The sequence below is a fragment of the Manacus vitellinus genome, unplaced genomic scaffold (genome assembly GCF_001715985.3).
Source record: "Manacus vitellinus isolate BGI_N305 unplaced genomic scaffold, ASM171598v3 scaffold_1_pilon, whole genome shotgun sequence".
Lineage (NCBI taxonomy): Eukaryota > Metazoa > Chordata > Aves > Passeriformes > Pipridae > Manacus > Manacus vitellinus.
The window spans coordinates 24,312,095-24,327,466 of NW_021939396.1; positions in this window are offsets into that span (position 1 = coordinate 24,312,095).

Genomic DNA, 15,372 nt, shown 5'->3' on the forward strand with positions numbered 1-15,372 from the left:
GAGGTGGAAGCGCTTGGTTTGTTTAGGGCTGGGAGAGCACGGGAGAGCTCCACCCGCCTTCTCTGTCCGCTCACATCTGCGGGGCTGCTCTGTCCTGCCTCCTGCACGGAAAAGGATCCCAGTGGACAAGTCTGCATTAGGAAAAAACGATACGTTTAGCTCAACTAGAGGGAAATCCTATTAAAGAGGGAGGGTAGAGGTGAGAAGGGAATAGTTTAGGGGTTTTACGTGATTTATCATGTTAAGGGGGGAAAAAAATTAACCTGTTCGCTGCTGTGCGAGTTTTTCGAGCGTGCAGTGTCTGCGAGTTTTTTACCCGGAGCTACTTACAGGTAAAAAATACCCAGAAGGGCTCACGATTTTCTAAGTTGGCATGTTTCTGTCTCCTCACCATTGTGAAATTACTCCTCATAAAGTCTCACATTTTAAATACAGTAAAAATCCAAACTTCCTGTTTGGAGCAAAATCCCCACCTCAAAGTGGGAACTACAGATTCTTGTGAGATGCTTTTCTGCTCAGTGCAGTCACCAACACTATTTTGTGGAACATTCAGTTGACCTAGGCAAAATATAAACATTACTATTTTAATTGGGTTTAAAATTATTCAAACTGAGCAAAAACTTTGGTAATGGAACAGAGTGTTTGTGCTTAACTCTAAAGGTCATTGCTGTCATTTTTTTAACATTTTTATGAACAGAGCCTCTAGAAGAATTCCATTCTGGAGGTACTTAAAAAACAGTAGATGTGTTGCTTAGGGAAACGGTTTGGTGATGGACTTAGCAGTGCTGGGTTAACAGACTCGAAGACCATCTTAAACGTCTTTTCCAACCTAAATGATTCTGAGATACTGTGAAGTTCACTGTCAAGTGCAAAGGAAGGACACGAGTCTAAAATAGAATCTTAACATGATGGATCGAACTCTTTCGGTGTATAGAACCACTCATTTTTTTAGATCTCCTTTACAACTATGTTGAAATGTAGATAATTTTCAGATTTGTATGTCAATACCTGGAAATATAATTTTCCTTTCCCTCCACCTGCTATTTCCAGCCTATCAGAACAAAACAGCTAGGAAAGTAGTTTAGCACTGGAAATTACTAGGGTGGCCCTATAAACATTCTGTAAATCCAGAATAGGGACAAATCCAGGGTGGATTTTGTCTTAACTAACTTGCACACGCTCTATATCAGTTTGTTAATGGCTTATATTTGTCCACGCATGTGTGTATGCACAAATATGCTAACATTTAATACATGCTCTTGAATACGCTGTATATTTAAAAATAAAATACTGGTTTACACTGTTGAAAGATACTGCAGGTATCTCAGTGTGCAAGCTGCAAATTGAGCCCTGGAGTGCCAGGCAGTGGGCAGTGAATGGGTGAGGGCCCTTTGCCCGAAAAAGGGCCCAGGGACCTACGGCACCAGCCAGGGCATGGCCGGACACTCTGAGGCTCTGCAGGACCCAGTGAACAAGGAGACCCCAGACCAAAACCCACCATTGGACCAAGAGGTGCATGAAGTGCAGGTACACAGACTGTGAGGGTATAACAAAGCAGAACTAGCACAGCAGGCAGAAGGAAACAGGAACCACTGGCCAGCGAATGACCCAAATTGGGATGATGGTACTGCAGAGGACAGGGCTGCTTGTTACACAGGACTTAAAAACCTGGTTGAAGCAATAACAGTATGTGGGGAACAAAGGGTTTACTGGACTAAAATAAAGCAATGTAGACAGAGAATGGATGAACATCCTTTTGAGGCCACCTCCAACAGGTTTTACTAGAATATGGGCGAATTACTTCACTACGCTTTAATGATATACTTGTAATTAGTGTCTTTGTAGATCAGGCATCCCCAGACATCTGGAAGTATTTTAAGAAATATATTCCAGAGTGGCAGGGAGTAAAACTACAGAAAATTTTACACATAGCAGTATTTGCATATGATGGGCGGAAGAAAAAAGGAGGGCAGAGCAAGTAGAGGAGGAAAGGGAAATTGGAGAAACAGTGGAAAATCTGGTGGCTGTTGCCTTGACTGGAAATCTCTGAGGGAGAAAAAGGAAGAGAGGAAGACCAAATACACTTAGTGGATCTAAACCAGAAAGCAGGAATAGACAGAGAAGAAGGAATGTGGAAATGGAGTGTTGCTATTGTAGAAATTTAGGACATAGACAAAGAGAATATCCCCTCCAACCAAGAGGAGGAAATGAGCAGGAGAGATTAACTGTGTGAGAACAAACAGTCATAATGACTAGAGGCCAGAGATTCTACTGAATTTGAGGGAACAATAGAATTAGAAGTATACAATTTGTGGAGAATGTCAGTGGGGTGATCAATGGGGACATATGGTATGTGGGGTAGAGGGTCTCAATGTTGAATTTCTGGTGGGAGCCACATTATTCCTCTTAACGTTTACTCCAAGAGGGTCAGTAACCACAGACTAAGTTTTCCTACATGTAGCCACTAGGTAGGAAAAAAAGTATATAAGTAAATCCTAATTAGCAACAATAGAAAATAAGAGTGTGTGGGGAAGATTCATATAAGTAGAAGATTCTCCAGTGTGCTTGTTAGGGAGACAGCTTCTACAGGCATTAGATGCAGAATTGTGTTTGTTGCCAGAAGGAACGGATTTAATAATTGTGGGACTGAGTGTGATTACTGAGAGCTCCAAAAGAGAAAAGAAGATACAAGAAATATTGAAACCTGTGCTATCAGACTTTTGGGGTAAAACCAGATCAGGTGAAGTAGTGGTGGTTTTAGCATAGCCTGTATGTATTCAAGCCAAGGGAGGAGTGCCACCCAGTGTGAGACAGCACCCTATTCCACTGGAAGCTGAGAAAAGTATCCAAAACCAGAGAGACTAATATTTAGCCAAAGGCATTTTAAAGGTATGTGTGTGTTCACATAACATCCTTATACTGCCTGTAAAGAAGAATAGGTTAGATGAAGATGGAGACCCCAAGTACTGCTCATGCAGGAGTTGCAGGCAATTAACCAACACGTGATGACCCCTCACCCAGTGCTGTCAGGCCCATCAACTACACTTTTGCAAATACCACAAGACAGATGTTTTATTGTAAATAATTTAACAGCTGCCTTTTTCAGCATCCCATTAGATGAAGAAAGTCAACCTTTGTTTGCCTTCAAACTGTACTGTTGACACAGTATGTTTTATAGATGTAAAAAGAGCATATAAGAGCAGAAAAGATTATGCTCAATGGTATCAACATGTGCTACCTGATATACAGGAATATAATATACAGCCTGAAGATGAAGTTTTAATTAAGGTATTTGCTAGAAAATCCAAGTTAGAACCTAAATGGGAAGGCCATATCCTGTCCTACTATGTTCTTATTTTGTTGTTTAAAGTTTTGCTGTTAAAGTTTTAGGTAAGGAAAACTGGATACACCATTCTCACATTGAATGAAGAGTGGATGATCAACCAGTTGATAAATAAATGACTTCTGAGAATCCTTGGTGATTTTGTATTGGTAATCATTTAAGTATTTGTGCATAAGAATCTATAATCTTGTACTCCACCCTATGGCAATCTTGTTAGCCTTAATTGTCTTTTGTTTGTTACGTGTAATAATGTTGCGTGTAAGGGCAGAGGTTAAATGCCTCAGAAGTTTTTTCTTTTTTTCTTTCAGTATATTAGCAGGAATGCTCAATTAAAACAAAGGGGGACTGCTGAGGAATGCACTTAGTTCAGGTTGCTTGGTGCGTGATGTGCACATTGTGCCCTGTGCGGCTGGAACCGCAGGCACTGAGCCGTGAAGGAGCACTGACCTTTTGCCTGACAAAGGGAATGGGGGTGTGCAACACCAGCCAGGCAGGGGTGATCAGTCACCCAGAGACTCTGCAGGACCTGATGAACAACAAGAAGACCCCAGACCAAAAACCACCATTGGACCAAGAGGTGCATGAAGTGTGGGTGCACAGACTGTGAGGGTACAGAACCCCCGGTACCCACCTCCTTAAGTCACTGCACCACGATTAAACTACTTGCAGGAACAGTACATCTGGGACTCTGCCATGGGAAACCTGGGGTTGAGCCGGTGAGGGAAACTTGTGTGAGTGTGGAGTGTGCAGGGAGTCAAACAGGGCACCTGTTGGGTCACTGGACTCTCTTGCTGCAAAGGGGCCTCTGTCCCAGCAGATAAAGTCTGGAGTGGTGCGAGTGAGACTCCCAGGGTGACATCCTAATGGTCAGATGGGAAAGTTTCCTTAACATATAACCACCTAGATTTCAGTTTCTTTTAAACTTTAGAAATTACAGCAAAGTAAAAAACCATCCTCTTTTTACCATACAAGACACTGTAATTAGATGTTCAGACATATGAAACAGTCTGTCCTTCAAGCAGGCTGAGCTCTCCAGTGTTTTGGGGGACTACAACCTTAAATCTTTCAGGAAAAAAAAGGTAGCAGAGGCTCCTTCCCTCCAACAGAACTATCCCCAGTCAAAGGGTAGTCACTACAGGGATCGAGTGAGGTCCCTGTAGTGACAACTGGTTTTAGTCCAGGCTTCTGCCATATCTTTAGCAGTAATCCAAAAGCATATAGAATAAATACCAATGACCAAATAAATACCTCAAGTCACCAAGTGAGAAGTGCTAAGTGTTGATGTAGGTAAGTTGATTAAAGTGATTTTACAATATGCTAGCCTCATTTCAACAACAGTTATCTTAATATAGCTGATCTCAAATTTACACAAGAGTGGAGATTTTAGGGCACACTAAGTATGAGGTTCAAGAGCAGAGGTACCATAAATGCTGGGGAGGTCACGCTGCACAGCCAGCTAACAATGAGTTTCCTCTGCTGCTATGAAACCTGGAATAAATGAAAGCTATTAAGAACAGCACTGCCCTTGCTAGCAGCAGGCCACAGACTCAATGCCCCAGTTCTGGTCTGCAGGGCTTGTTATCAGCCTGTGGTGAGAGCCTGCCGTGGGAACAGGAGCTTTGTGCCAGACGACTGTTGTAAACTGGAGTTTAATGTGGGATAACAGCAAAGTCCTTGAAAACACTGAAAACAGACAACCCAACATTATAAACTAACTCATGGCCAATTGTGGTCAAAAAAACCCACATCACAAGTTTTGGAGACAACAGCTTTGAGCATACCAAAGGGAAGCAGCAGTTGAGCTAGAGAGAATAACCCAGCAGCAGGAGGAGACATTTGCTGAGGCCTGAGAAAATGACACTCTCCGATATTGCAATGTGTGAGTATGGCTTAGGGGGTGGAGACTAAAGGCTGCTGGCTGTTCAGAAATCCTCATAAAAGGAAAAAATTCTGAATTTGGGGAAATTGTCACCATGGGAATCAGCAGTCTCCTGCACTGCCTGCTCCAGGGGCTCTACCTGCTCGCACCAGGATCCCTGATTCCTCAGGGACCTTTTGATCTGCCAGCTCATCAGTGCTATGTACATCAGGATTGTGTATATGTGTATATTTTTCCTCTGGTTTGCCTCTCTGATGATGACAGTACCTAGCTTGAGCCTTCCTACATGTAAGCTCAGCTTAGCTAATTATGATTCCTGAGTAGAAGAGGTGGTTTAGCAGATAAGGTCATAATGAAACATAATGGTTAGAAGTTGAAATGAAAAAAAGAAAAGAAAGAACTGAACTATGAGGTAACTAACTCTGAAGCACTTTTTCTAGGATGCGATAGGTTCGCTGTCACATAGGTCTTTAAACAAAGACTGAAAGCCTTCCTGGGTATATATGTTAGCTCAGGTCTAAGTTATAGGCTTCATGCAAGCAGCATTTACTGGCTTTCTCAGAATTCAAAGAAGTCTTACTGGATTACTATAATGGCCCTTTCTGGTATTAAAATTTATGACTTCGTTAATCTGTTCTGTAGGAATTTAAGCTTCCCATTGAAATCAATGATAGCTGTAAGATGCTCTGTACTAAGCACCATCTACGCAGTGTGTCTCACACACTGTCAAAATTGAAACTTTCAGAATTAAAGGGCACTTTTGCAACATGACAATATTGTTGAGTTAGTCACTGAAGTCAGTAACTTGATGCCTGTGATACCAGCTGACCTGGACAGTGAATTAACCAGCTGCCGGTGTTTTCTTTCTGTTGTATTTGCTTTCTTGGGAGTAAAGCATGCATGGCTATTTAAAGTACTGCACTTTGACATCCTTTCTAGTATCACTCTCCCAGTGGTTTCTCAGTAAGCATGCTAAACATCAGGAAGGCCGCTTGTTTATTGATATCTTTTAAGTTGTGGGAGGACCCCGGTACTTCTGTCACTCTCCAAAAATCTTGATATCGTTTCTTCAATTGCAAAACCAACATGCTAAAGCTGTTTGGCAGACAGTTTTCATGACAGCAGTAAAGACTATCTAAGTCTTACTTGGCTAAATGATATAAAACATTGGTCAAGCAAAGAAGCTGTCTTACTATTTTTAGGCCAGTGCATATCTCATTCCTCTCCACTATCTACAAGTGGTTTCTTGCTGAGCAATAAAGTGAATTATAGGCTGGTTATAGCCATACATGAAACTCTTTTGAAGTGGCTCTGTTGTTTTGCTAAGGTTTTATTGAGAGTTTTCTGATTTACGTACTACATAATCAGTCAATCTTGGTCACTTGAGACTAGATATTGGAGGAAAAGTAGCTAAACTTTTCTTTACTCTATGCAATAAAACTGGCTGGTAATAAGATTTGCAATTACTCTACATGAATTAAGTATACATGACCTTGCAATGAAGCCTCCACAGAACGTGAAGAGCAATATGGCATGTTCTGTTAGGCTTCTAAAATAATCTCCTAGTCCAGTATATGTACCATATATTGTCTGAAAGTTCACTTATATCAGTAAATGAACTAGCTGAGATTTTCCTATTGTTCATTTATGTTTGCTGGAAACAGTGCTATCACATTTTCACAGCAGGACATCTGCAACGGAGATCCCTCATCTATGAAACTGTTTTCTAATAATTTTTCAACACAAATATGCCAAGAGTCAGGACCTAATTCATATCAAATCACTTAATAAAATCTGTAATGAGTCATATTTGTCAGTTAAACAAAATAGTGGTGTTTATTTCTGGATTTGACATTTTAGAGCTTACAAGGACCAATGTATTTACCTTCTGTATTTGTAGCACCAGAAGGTGTAAAAAGAATCTCAGGTCTCTGTTGATGCAAACAGATTCAGGGTCACTCATTATTCACAGTTGTTTCACAAATGCTGGGATGCAGAGAGACTGCGGCTGTTACCTGGAGACGTCCTTGATTTCTATGAAGACTGCTATTGGGAAATGTGTCTGTTAGCGCTAGCTCATTTTGCCAGCCTCAGCAAATGTATTGTGAGCTTTGCAGTGTTTTACTTTCTTAAATCTTAGCAGCCAGAATGGTGAGATTTCATGAAAACCCACGAGTCTGGATTTTTAAGCAGTTTTTTTAGCTATATAACTGAGATGTGATCTATGTTTGACAAGAGGTGGCTTGAATGCATCCTAAATGCTCAGAAACAACAGGCAGAATGAAAAAGCCGAGCTGCAGCTCTTTACACTGCTTTTCAGGAGAAAAAAAAAATTAAAAATTGAACGTTTGGGATTTCCAGTAAAGTACAGTCCCTTAATGCATTCAGCAGTCTGTCAGCCAGGTTTCACAGGGTTAGCACTGGATATCATCACATTTTGCTGGTGTAGTCTTGGCAAGAATCTTGGCCAATAATCCACACTCTGCTAAACCCCTTGGAGCTGCTATCATTTTCACTATGCTCTTTATTTACTTTCTAGATTGTGGAGTTGCCAAATATAGCTCATCATATTGTTATAAAACAATGAAAGAGAGTGTCACATGTTAAACAGACATTTTTTTGCCAGGTAATCTTCCCATATCTCATAATGAAAAAAAAAAGAAAACAGAAACCATAGGTACTCCTTAAACGGCTAAGAAGTGTAACTGGACACTACAACCTCTGAGACTCTCAAAGTAACATTCAATAGCAAGCATTCCAGTTAAAATTGCATTTTACTTGTACATAGATTTCAAGACAAATATATGACTAAGTATTTGCACTGTGATTTCTGCAATATAAGTTCTTATATCAATAAAATACAGTTATACCTTTGAATAACTTTCCAGCATACAGAATTCTCTCCATCATTTCCAGCACATATAATTGTTTCCATCCCTGTTACAACTCAACCAAAAATATTCATCTGTGTCAGACAAACTGCTGGCCAGGGATGAAGTACCAAGCTAAACCCATTCTCTAATCTCAGTTCTGGGCTGCCAGTACCCCCCCACAGCACTGAGTCCTTGAGCCCACCCATAGATCTCTCATCTACTGGGTACCCTGGCAGGGAAGAAAGGAATCTGCCTGACTTGAGTGCCCTAAGGACAAGGAAAAGCCAACCAGAAGATTCAGAAGAGGAGTCTGGAAATCCAGACACAGGGAAAGGAAAGCAAAAATTCTGAAAGGAACTAGACAGATGATATTTGAAGAGAGAGATCATGGCTGTGACAAGAGGAAAGAGTGTCTGGAGCCAGTAGAAAATGGAAGGGGGAACTGGAAAAAATGTGTTTGACAAAGGGAGAGGAATTGAGGGGGTTAAAACACAGAAACAGGTTGCCCAGAGAGATGGGACATGGCCCACCCTGGAAACATTCAAGGTCAGGTTGGACAGGGTTCTGAGCAACCTGATGTAGTAGAAGGTGTCTCTGCTCATTGTACAGGGGCTGGACTAAATGGGTTTTAAAGGACACTTTCAACTCAAACTATTCTACAGTCTTATGGATTCTAAAATAGGAGGGTGAATAATGGGACTAGGAGTAGCCAGAGAAGGAGGCAAACAATCATTGATCCCTATCTCAGATAGGTGGATTTAGGAGATATCTCTGGCAAGAAGCAAGGCTGCAAGAGAAAACTGGGATAAGCTGAGTGAGAAGCCAGAGAAGAGGACAAAGCAAGAGATAAACCAGGGTAAGACTTGGAGTGGTAAATACGAGTACTGGGGTAATTAATGGTTAAAAGAGATTAACAAAACAGATGGACAAATTCCAAAACTCAGCAGTGTAATCCCAAAGCAAGTGAGCCCCACAAATATTCTGACTGAAGTGCAGAGACATTGCTGCACACACTCCAAAGAAAACTATCGCACTAACTCCAACATTTACAAACAAAGACCTGATTAAGTAGTTGATGAGTTTGACAATAGACTTCTGTTTGCTCATGGAGCGTGTTGCAGTGAATACCCTCTACGTGAAATGATTTATGACTGAATTGTGGAGAGGGGTGAGAGCAAGTAAGACAACAATTATTCGAAATGGGAAGATTGAGTTATTTGAAAAGGTGTAGAATATGTGGAGGATACAACACGTGGTAAATGAAGAAAGAATAAGCTGTACCTTATAGCTATGGGGCTCTAAGTACAAAAGTGCTACTTCTAACATTTTGAACCACTGTTGACACTTAACATCAGTCATCTTTCCATTCTTCACTCAAACTGCTTCGTTAATTTTTATCTCCAGATTGACAGAACCTATTAGTAAGCACCTGCCAGGGCTTTCTACACATTTGCAGTGTATCATGCAGGAGAAAGAAGAAGATCCAGCAGTTTCTCCAAATCCAAAGCAACAAATAAACAAAGCTGATGTGTATTTCCATTTATCCCATTAAGTATTTCACAAAAATAATTTTCCATACTTAGAAGCAAGTGATACTTACAGAAACAGATGACATTATTCCTTCAGGGTTAGTTTTTTTTATTTTGTTTTGTTGGGGTATTTTTTGTTTGCTTGTTTGTTTTTTTTCAGGAGGAAAGTTGCTTTTAGGGCTTGAATCTGTGGCAGAACTGAATTTTCCATTTCCCTGGAAATTCTAAACTAGTGACTTTGAACTCCCAACTCCTCAATTTCCAATAGCATGCTCTCAAAAATATGTTAAGAGAATTGTACTCATTCTTGCTCTGTCATTTGTTTTAGTAACGTGCCCAGAGATGTTAGATGACAAGGACATATCAAAGAACATAGATATTATACATTTCTTACAGAAGCTTTTCATGCTTTTTGTCATTGGTTCACAAAGCTGATGCACATCAAAATGGAATTTGCAGAGATACACTGGAGCAACTATGTCTCTTTTCCTTTGTACTAGTTTAAAAGTAAACCAGTGGGAGATTACAAGAGAGATTACAGGTCAGAGTTACAATTTACTAAAAAAAGATTACAATAAATGCAATGATACAGAAAAAACCTAGTTTTAACCCACAAAAAACAGATGCATAACCCAGTACCCTGGGACAAGAACAGAACAGTGTTTGTTAGTCCCTACGTTGAGCACCACGTGGTCCCCCTGGGTGCAAAGTTAAAGGAAAAGAAAACCCATTGGTCGAGATGATGATTGCAATTCTGGTCCTCCTCTGGATCCTATTAGTGGTACCAGAAGTCCCCAGACCTGAAGTTTATATATACTTAAGTTCAGGTGGGAATGCCCAGTGCCTTCCCCAGGGCGGGGAGTTTCACAATGGGTGATTTAACTCTGTGAAGCACAGGATATTTTTGGAATCTTTGATGGTCTAGGTGTTGCAGCTGCCTGTTATGCCAGCCTGTTGTGGCCCATTAGCAGACACGACCTCTCAGGCTGGCTGTAAAGCTGTTAATGTCTTTTTGTAGGGGCATTATCACAGCTGAGTCATTGGTGTGAAAACAAAAGAACACTCCCCTGCCTCACAGGGTTCTTTAACACCCAGTTTGTAGACTGAGGCATCAGGTGTGCCCCCGGTCAACTGCTGTAAACAATCCATTTATTAACAGTCCATCAGAAATTACATAAACAGTGTAATATACACAGTTTTGGTTATACCCACATAGTGATAAACTGGTCCCAGCCTCTGTAACTAGGACACCCCTGTATAAAAAGATCACAGGAATCCTGTTTCATGCGTTATGTGCTTACAAGGTTTATTAGCTCTTCATTAGGTGAACTACTTGAGCTTGTACTTGAGCTCCATGGTGAACTTGCCACTGGCTGCTGCATGAGAGGAGCCCCGAAGAGAAGATACAAGGACTCCCTGAAACAATATCTCAGCCTTGGCCATATTGATCAACATAACTGGTCTACTCTGGCCTCCAATCGGGAGGTCTGGAGACACACCATCTATAACGTTCCTGTCTCCTTTGAGAACACACGCAGGATCACTCTCGAGGAAAAAAGGCAACGCAGAAAGAACCGTGTATTGCAGAATACACCATCTAAGGAGTCTTTCTGCTGTGCCTTTTGCAATCAGACATGTCTGTCACGTATTGGCCTCATAAGCCACCAGCGTGCCTGTAACAAATGTGGTTAGAGCCTTCCCAAATCTTCGTTCGCGAAGCCCAGCCATGACATGAGGTGAACTACTTATAAAGATGCTGGAATGGTATTAAATACATTCATTTCATTGCACCTTTTTCAACTCTATGGATCTAGAAACTTGTTTGTAGTACTGGTAAAGGATTTTTTTCTACTCAGTTACTACCTTAATTGCACTATTTTACACTCTTTTTCCTTGTTATACATCCTGCATCTTCTCCTGACAATCTTGAGACTGATCATTTGATAAGCATAAGTAAATCCTGGCTCTGTTTTAACCTTTCTCAGAAAGATATTGGGGTTTGTATCAAAAAGCTGTAATATTCTTCTGCTGAAGCTCACAATAACTATTGCCATGCTTTTTACATCTTTTCCATCAATGGGAGATAAATGTATGTTTCTATTTTTCCATTTTCAATCTGCACTGGTAAGATCTAGATACATTTTATCCTTATAGCAGGAAATTCAGATTTCTGGTAGTTGGAATTCCTCCAGGTTTCTAATTTGTCTGGTTCCTCATTGCTATAATGTTTTGTGGTTAATTACAAGTTCCTCTCTAATGGTGTCTGTGATTAGACTAGCTGTTGCCACCCTTGCATCACATGCTAGAAGACACAATAGAACTGCTATCTCTAAAGCTAAACTATTTCTTTATGAAAAACATCAATTGAAGAGGTTCTGCAGATGCAGCCGATGTTTAGATGCAAACATGCAAACAGTTTAATTTTGGGTATCTAGAGTAAACCCATTCCCCCTCAACCTCTTTTCTTTCCCATCTGGTTGTATGGAGGTTCTCTAACTCACAGAAGTCTTGCAGAACCCCAAGCCATAGTGGACATGAGCTCCTGAAATGGCAAAGGGAATTCAAGATGCTTAATTATCCGAAGTGGAGTTTGACCAAGATGCTGGTATTCTTGTGATATGTGTCATGGGATAGATAAAGATCAAAAGCTGCTGTAACCTTGACTTCGGTTTGAAGCTTCCTTCTTTATACTTAGTCTCCACCAGTGCCAGGAGGGTACAGCAGCTCTGTTCTTCCTCAGAGCAAAAGGTGCTGTCTACTGAAGTGCCATAAGTCACTTTAGATCTTTACCCATTTTTTTATGAATGTATATTATGTAGGTATTGAATAAACCTGATATTGCTTGGTTTCGTGACCCAAGGCTCAGAGGTGTTTCTGGCTAAAAAGTAACTCCAAATGAAACAGAAAAAAATGCTCAAATAGAAGTTAAGACAAATTTTTCTTTATTGTTCCCCTCAAACCCCCACCCTTAGGACTAAAAATCAGAGATCAAATTAAAATTGTATAGGATGCTAACATTTAGAAGTGTCTAATAACTTTAGAACTAAATTAATTCTTTAAAATTAATTCATTCAAGAATAGAAAGAAAGTAGAAAAAAGAATTAAAAGATTATTCAAAAGCTACTAATACAAGACCATTTGACTGGCATTAGTAAAGAAATTGAATGATTTTACAGAAGGAAGAGATCTAGATATTTAAATATAATACAGATATTTAATAATATAGATGTTTATTGAGTAGCAAAATCTGTCAATTAACAAAGGAAAGAATCTTGACTATATGTAATGTGATTCAGAGAAGATTAATAAATTAAATAAAGATTTTTGAAAGCAGCTGTGTCTCCAAGATGACCAAAAAAGAGCTTAACAGTTATGCTAATACACTGAGACAGAACTGGGCTGGAAAGAAATTTAAAACCCGTAAACAATTTTCCTGTCAATAAACATTGCATTTTCCAGTGTGAACTGCTTCTTAATTGAGACTGAAAACTCCTCCATTGTTCTAAAAATAAGGTTAACTGGAAATAGCACCAATACTGTAAAAAAATGACAGATGTACAATAAGGGAAAGCTGATAAGAAGATAACACTTTACAAGAATTGCAATTCCAGTTAGAAATAGCAGAAGACATCTCCCTTTGTGTAAATGAAGAGTTCTTTACTATTATAATTTCTGTCTGTCATAATATACTGTGGTAAAATTAATGCAGTCCAGGAAATTGCAGCTTTGTAACAGCAGCTTCCATACATACATTTGCATGAGTGCTCTGTAGTGACAGAAATATAGGATAAAAAGAGACTGAAAATAGACTTGTCTAGTCACTGGCCAAATGCTACCCATTGCTTTTGGGACCAGAGGGTGTGACAGGCAGAGGCTGTCAGCGCAGCAAGTATGACCCTTCCCACAGCTCTGGTATTCTGTTCTCCTGCCTGTGTAGCTCTGCAGGTGGGAAGGAGTGGGTTGAAAGAACAAACCCTTTCTGCAACATTAGCTGCTGTCACCCTCCAAAGTCATCACTGAATAACATAATGTCTGTGTTTTGCCAGTGGGAGAGTGACTTATCACACAACCACAAAGGGATGAGCAGTGTTGATGGGATTAAAGGTAAAATTCTTCTGCACATAAGAGGTTCATATTTAATTCCTGTGCTCTGTAGACCTACTGTCTAACTTCTACAATATGGAGAGAAAACAGCCCTTTCCCAAACACAAATATATATGGAATTTTATTACATTCCCATTTTGATGGTGCTTGTATACTTTTGCACTTGAATAAATTACAGATACATACATTAAAAGGAAAAAAAGAAGAAAATAAAAATAAACATTCCAGCATACTAACCATTCCAGAAGTTATCACATGGTTGTGCATATCAATGCCCAGTCACAATCCTATCTGGAGTCGAAAGTCTGTGCTAGTTTGTGGCATGGCACAAAGGACAGAACTGAGAAGTATTTTCAAAGCCTTACCTATCTTCCAAATACTATCCTGGATATTGTATCATAGTTATTGTGTTAGTTTATGTTGCATTACCTTACCTGAAACCACATGTGCTATCCTACAGTTAGTTATTTTTATAACTGGTGCTAATTATTATATCCTGCATCTCATACTATACACAGTAATGCAATTACATTTTTCAGACTACCTGCAATATAAAATTTTATTTTGTCACAGACTTGATCTTGCAGCACAGGATGGATACCTTTGCAAATGAAAATCCTGAGAGGATTTTATGTGTATTGTATATGCTGCTCCTATGCACCTCTCTGTATTACAGTTTTAAAAAATAAGCCAGGTCTCATGTTAGCTTACTGTGCTCCTTCTAATACAGTCAGTCTGGGAAAATGTAAGAATAAGCCCTTACCTTTCTATTTTTATTCAATATACTTGCCATTAGGAAGAAACTTGGTTTAGCAAACAATCCTTTGACTGAACTCGAGAAGAACTATATTCCAAATCTTACACTGTGAGTGAGAAGTTATGTGAAATTGCATAACCTGTATTAATTTTGAATTTTTATTTTTATCTTTCTTATATTTTAAATGATCAGGGTATTCCTTTATGTCTTTGAACAGCTCTTATCACAGTGGATTTAGGCTTGCAGACTCTAAGCATTGTTATGAAAATAAAAATAATAGACAGATAAAAGGTTATTATCGGAGGTTATTTGTTCTTAAATATAACACAGAAAATTAGAAAGTTACCTGAAACAAGTCTGCACAACACAAACACCCTCCCTAAGGTAGTTTTTTTACACTTACTAAAGAGGCAAAATTAACAAGAAGTTGTGGTTGTTTATACTATTGATACAAAAATATTTTTGCATCTGACAGTGAGCTTCAACATTTTCAGTGTTTTGTCTCATGCTAAAGTAAATAGATTCTTTTATCTAGGGAAAATGAAAAAAATAAGAAAAGCATTGAGGGTAATCTTTTCAAAATGAAGAAAAATCTTGAACATTACCAAGCTTCTCAAAAGGTCACCCTAAGCATGGAAAATCAATAAAGATTGTAGAAGAAAATATGTTATACCATATTAATTTTATGTCTCTGCTTAATGTAAGCCTTGTTTAACCAATATGCTGTCTTGCTCAGCCCTCATTTATTTGGCATAGAAGTTTATATGAAACAACACAACACTGGGACAGGACAGAGAGGTACATATGTGATTCTATTCTGTGACACAGGTGAAGACACGTGGAGAAATCTGTAAGGCTGTTCTCAGAGGTGTAAGTGGTTCATTTGC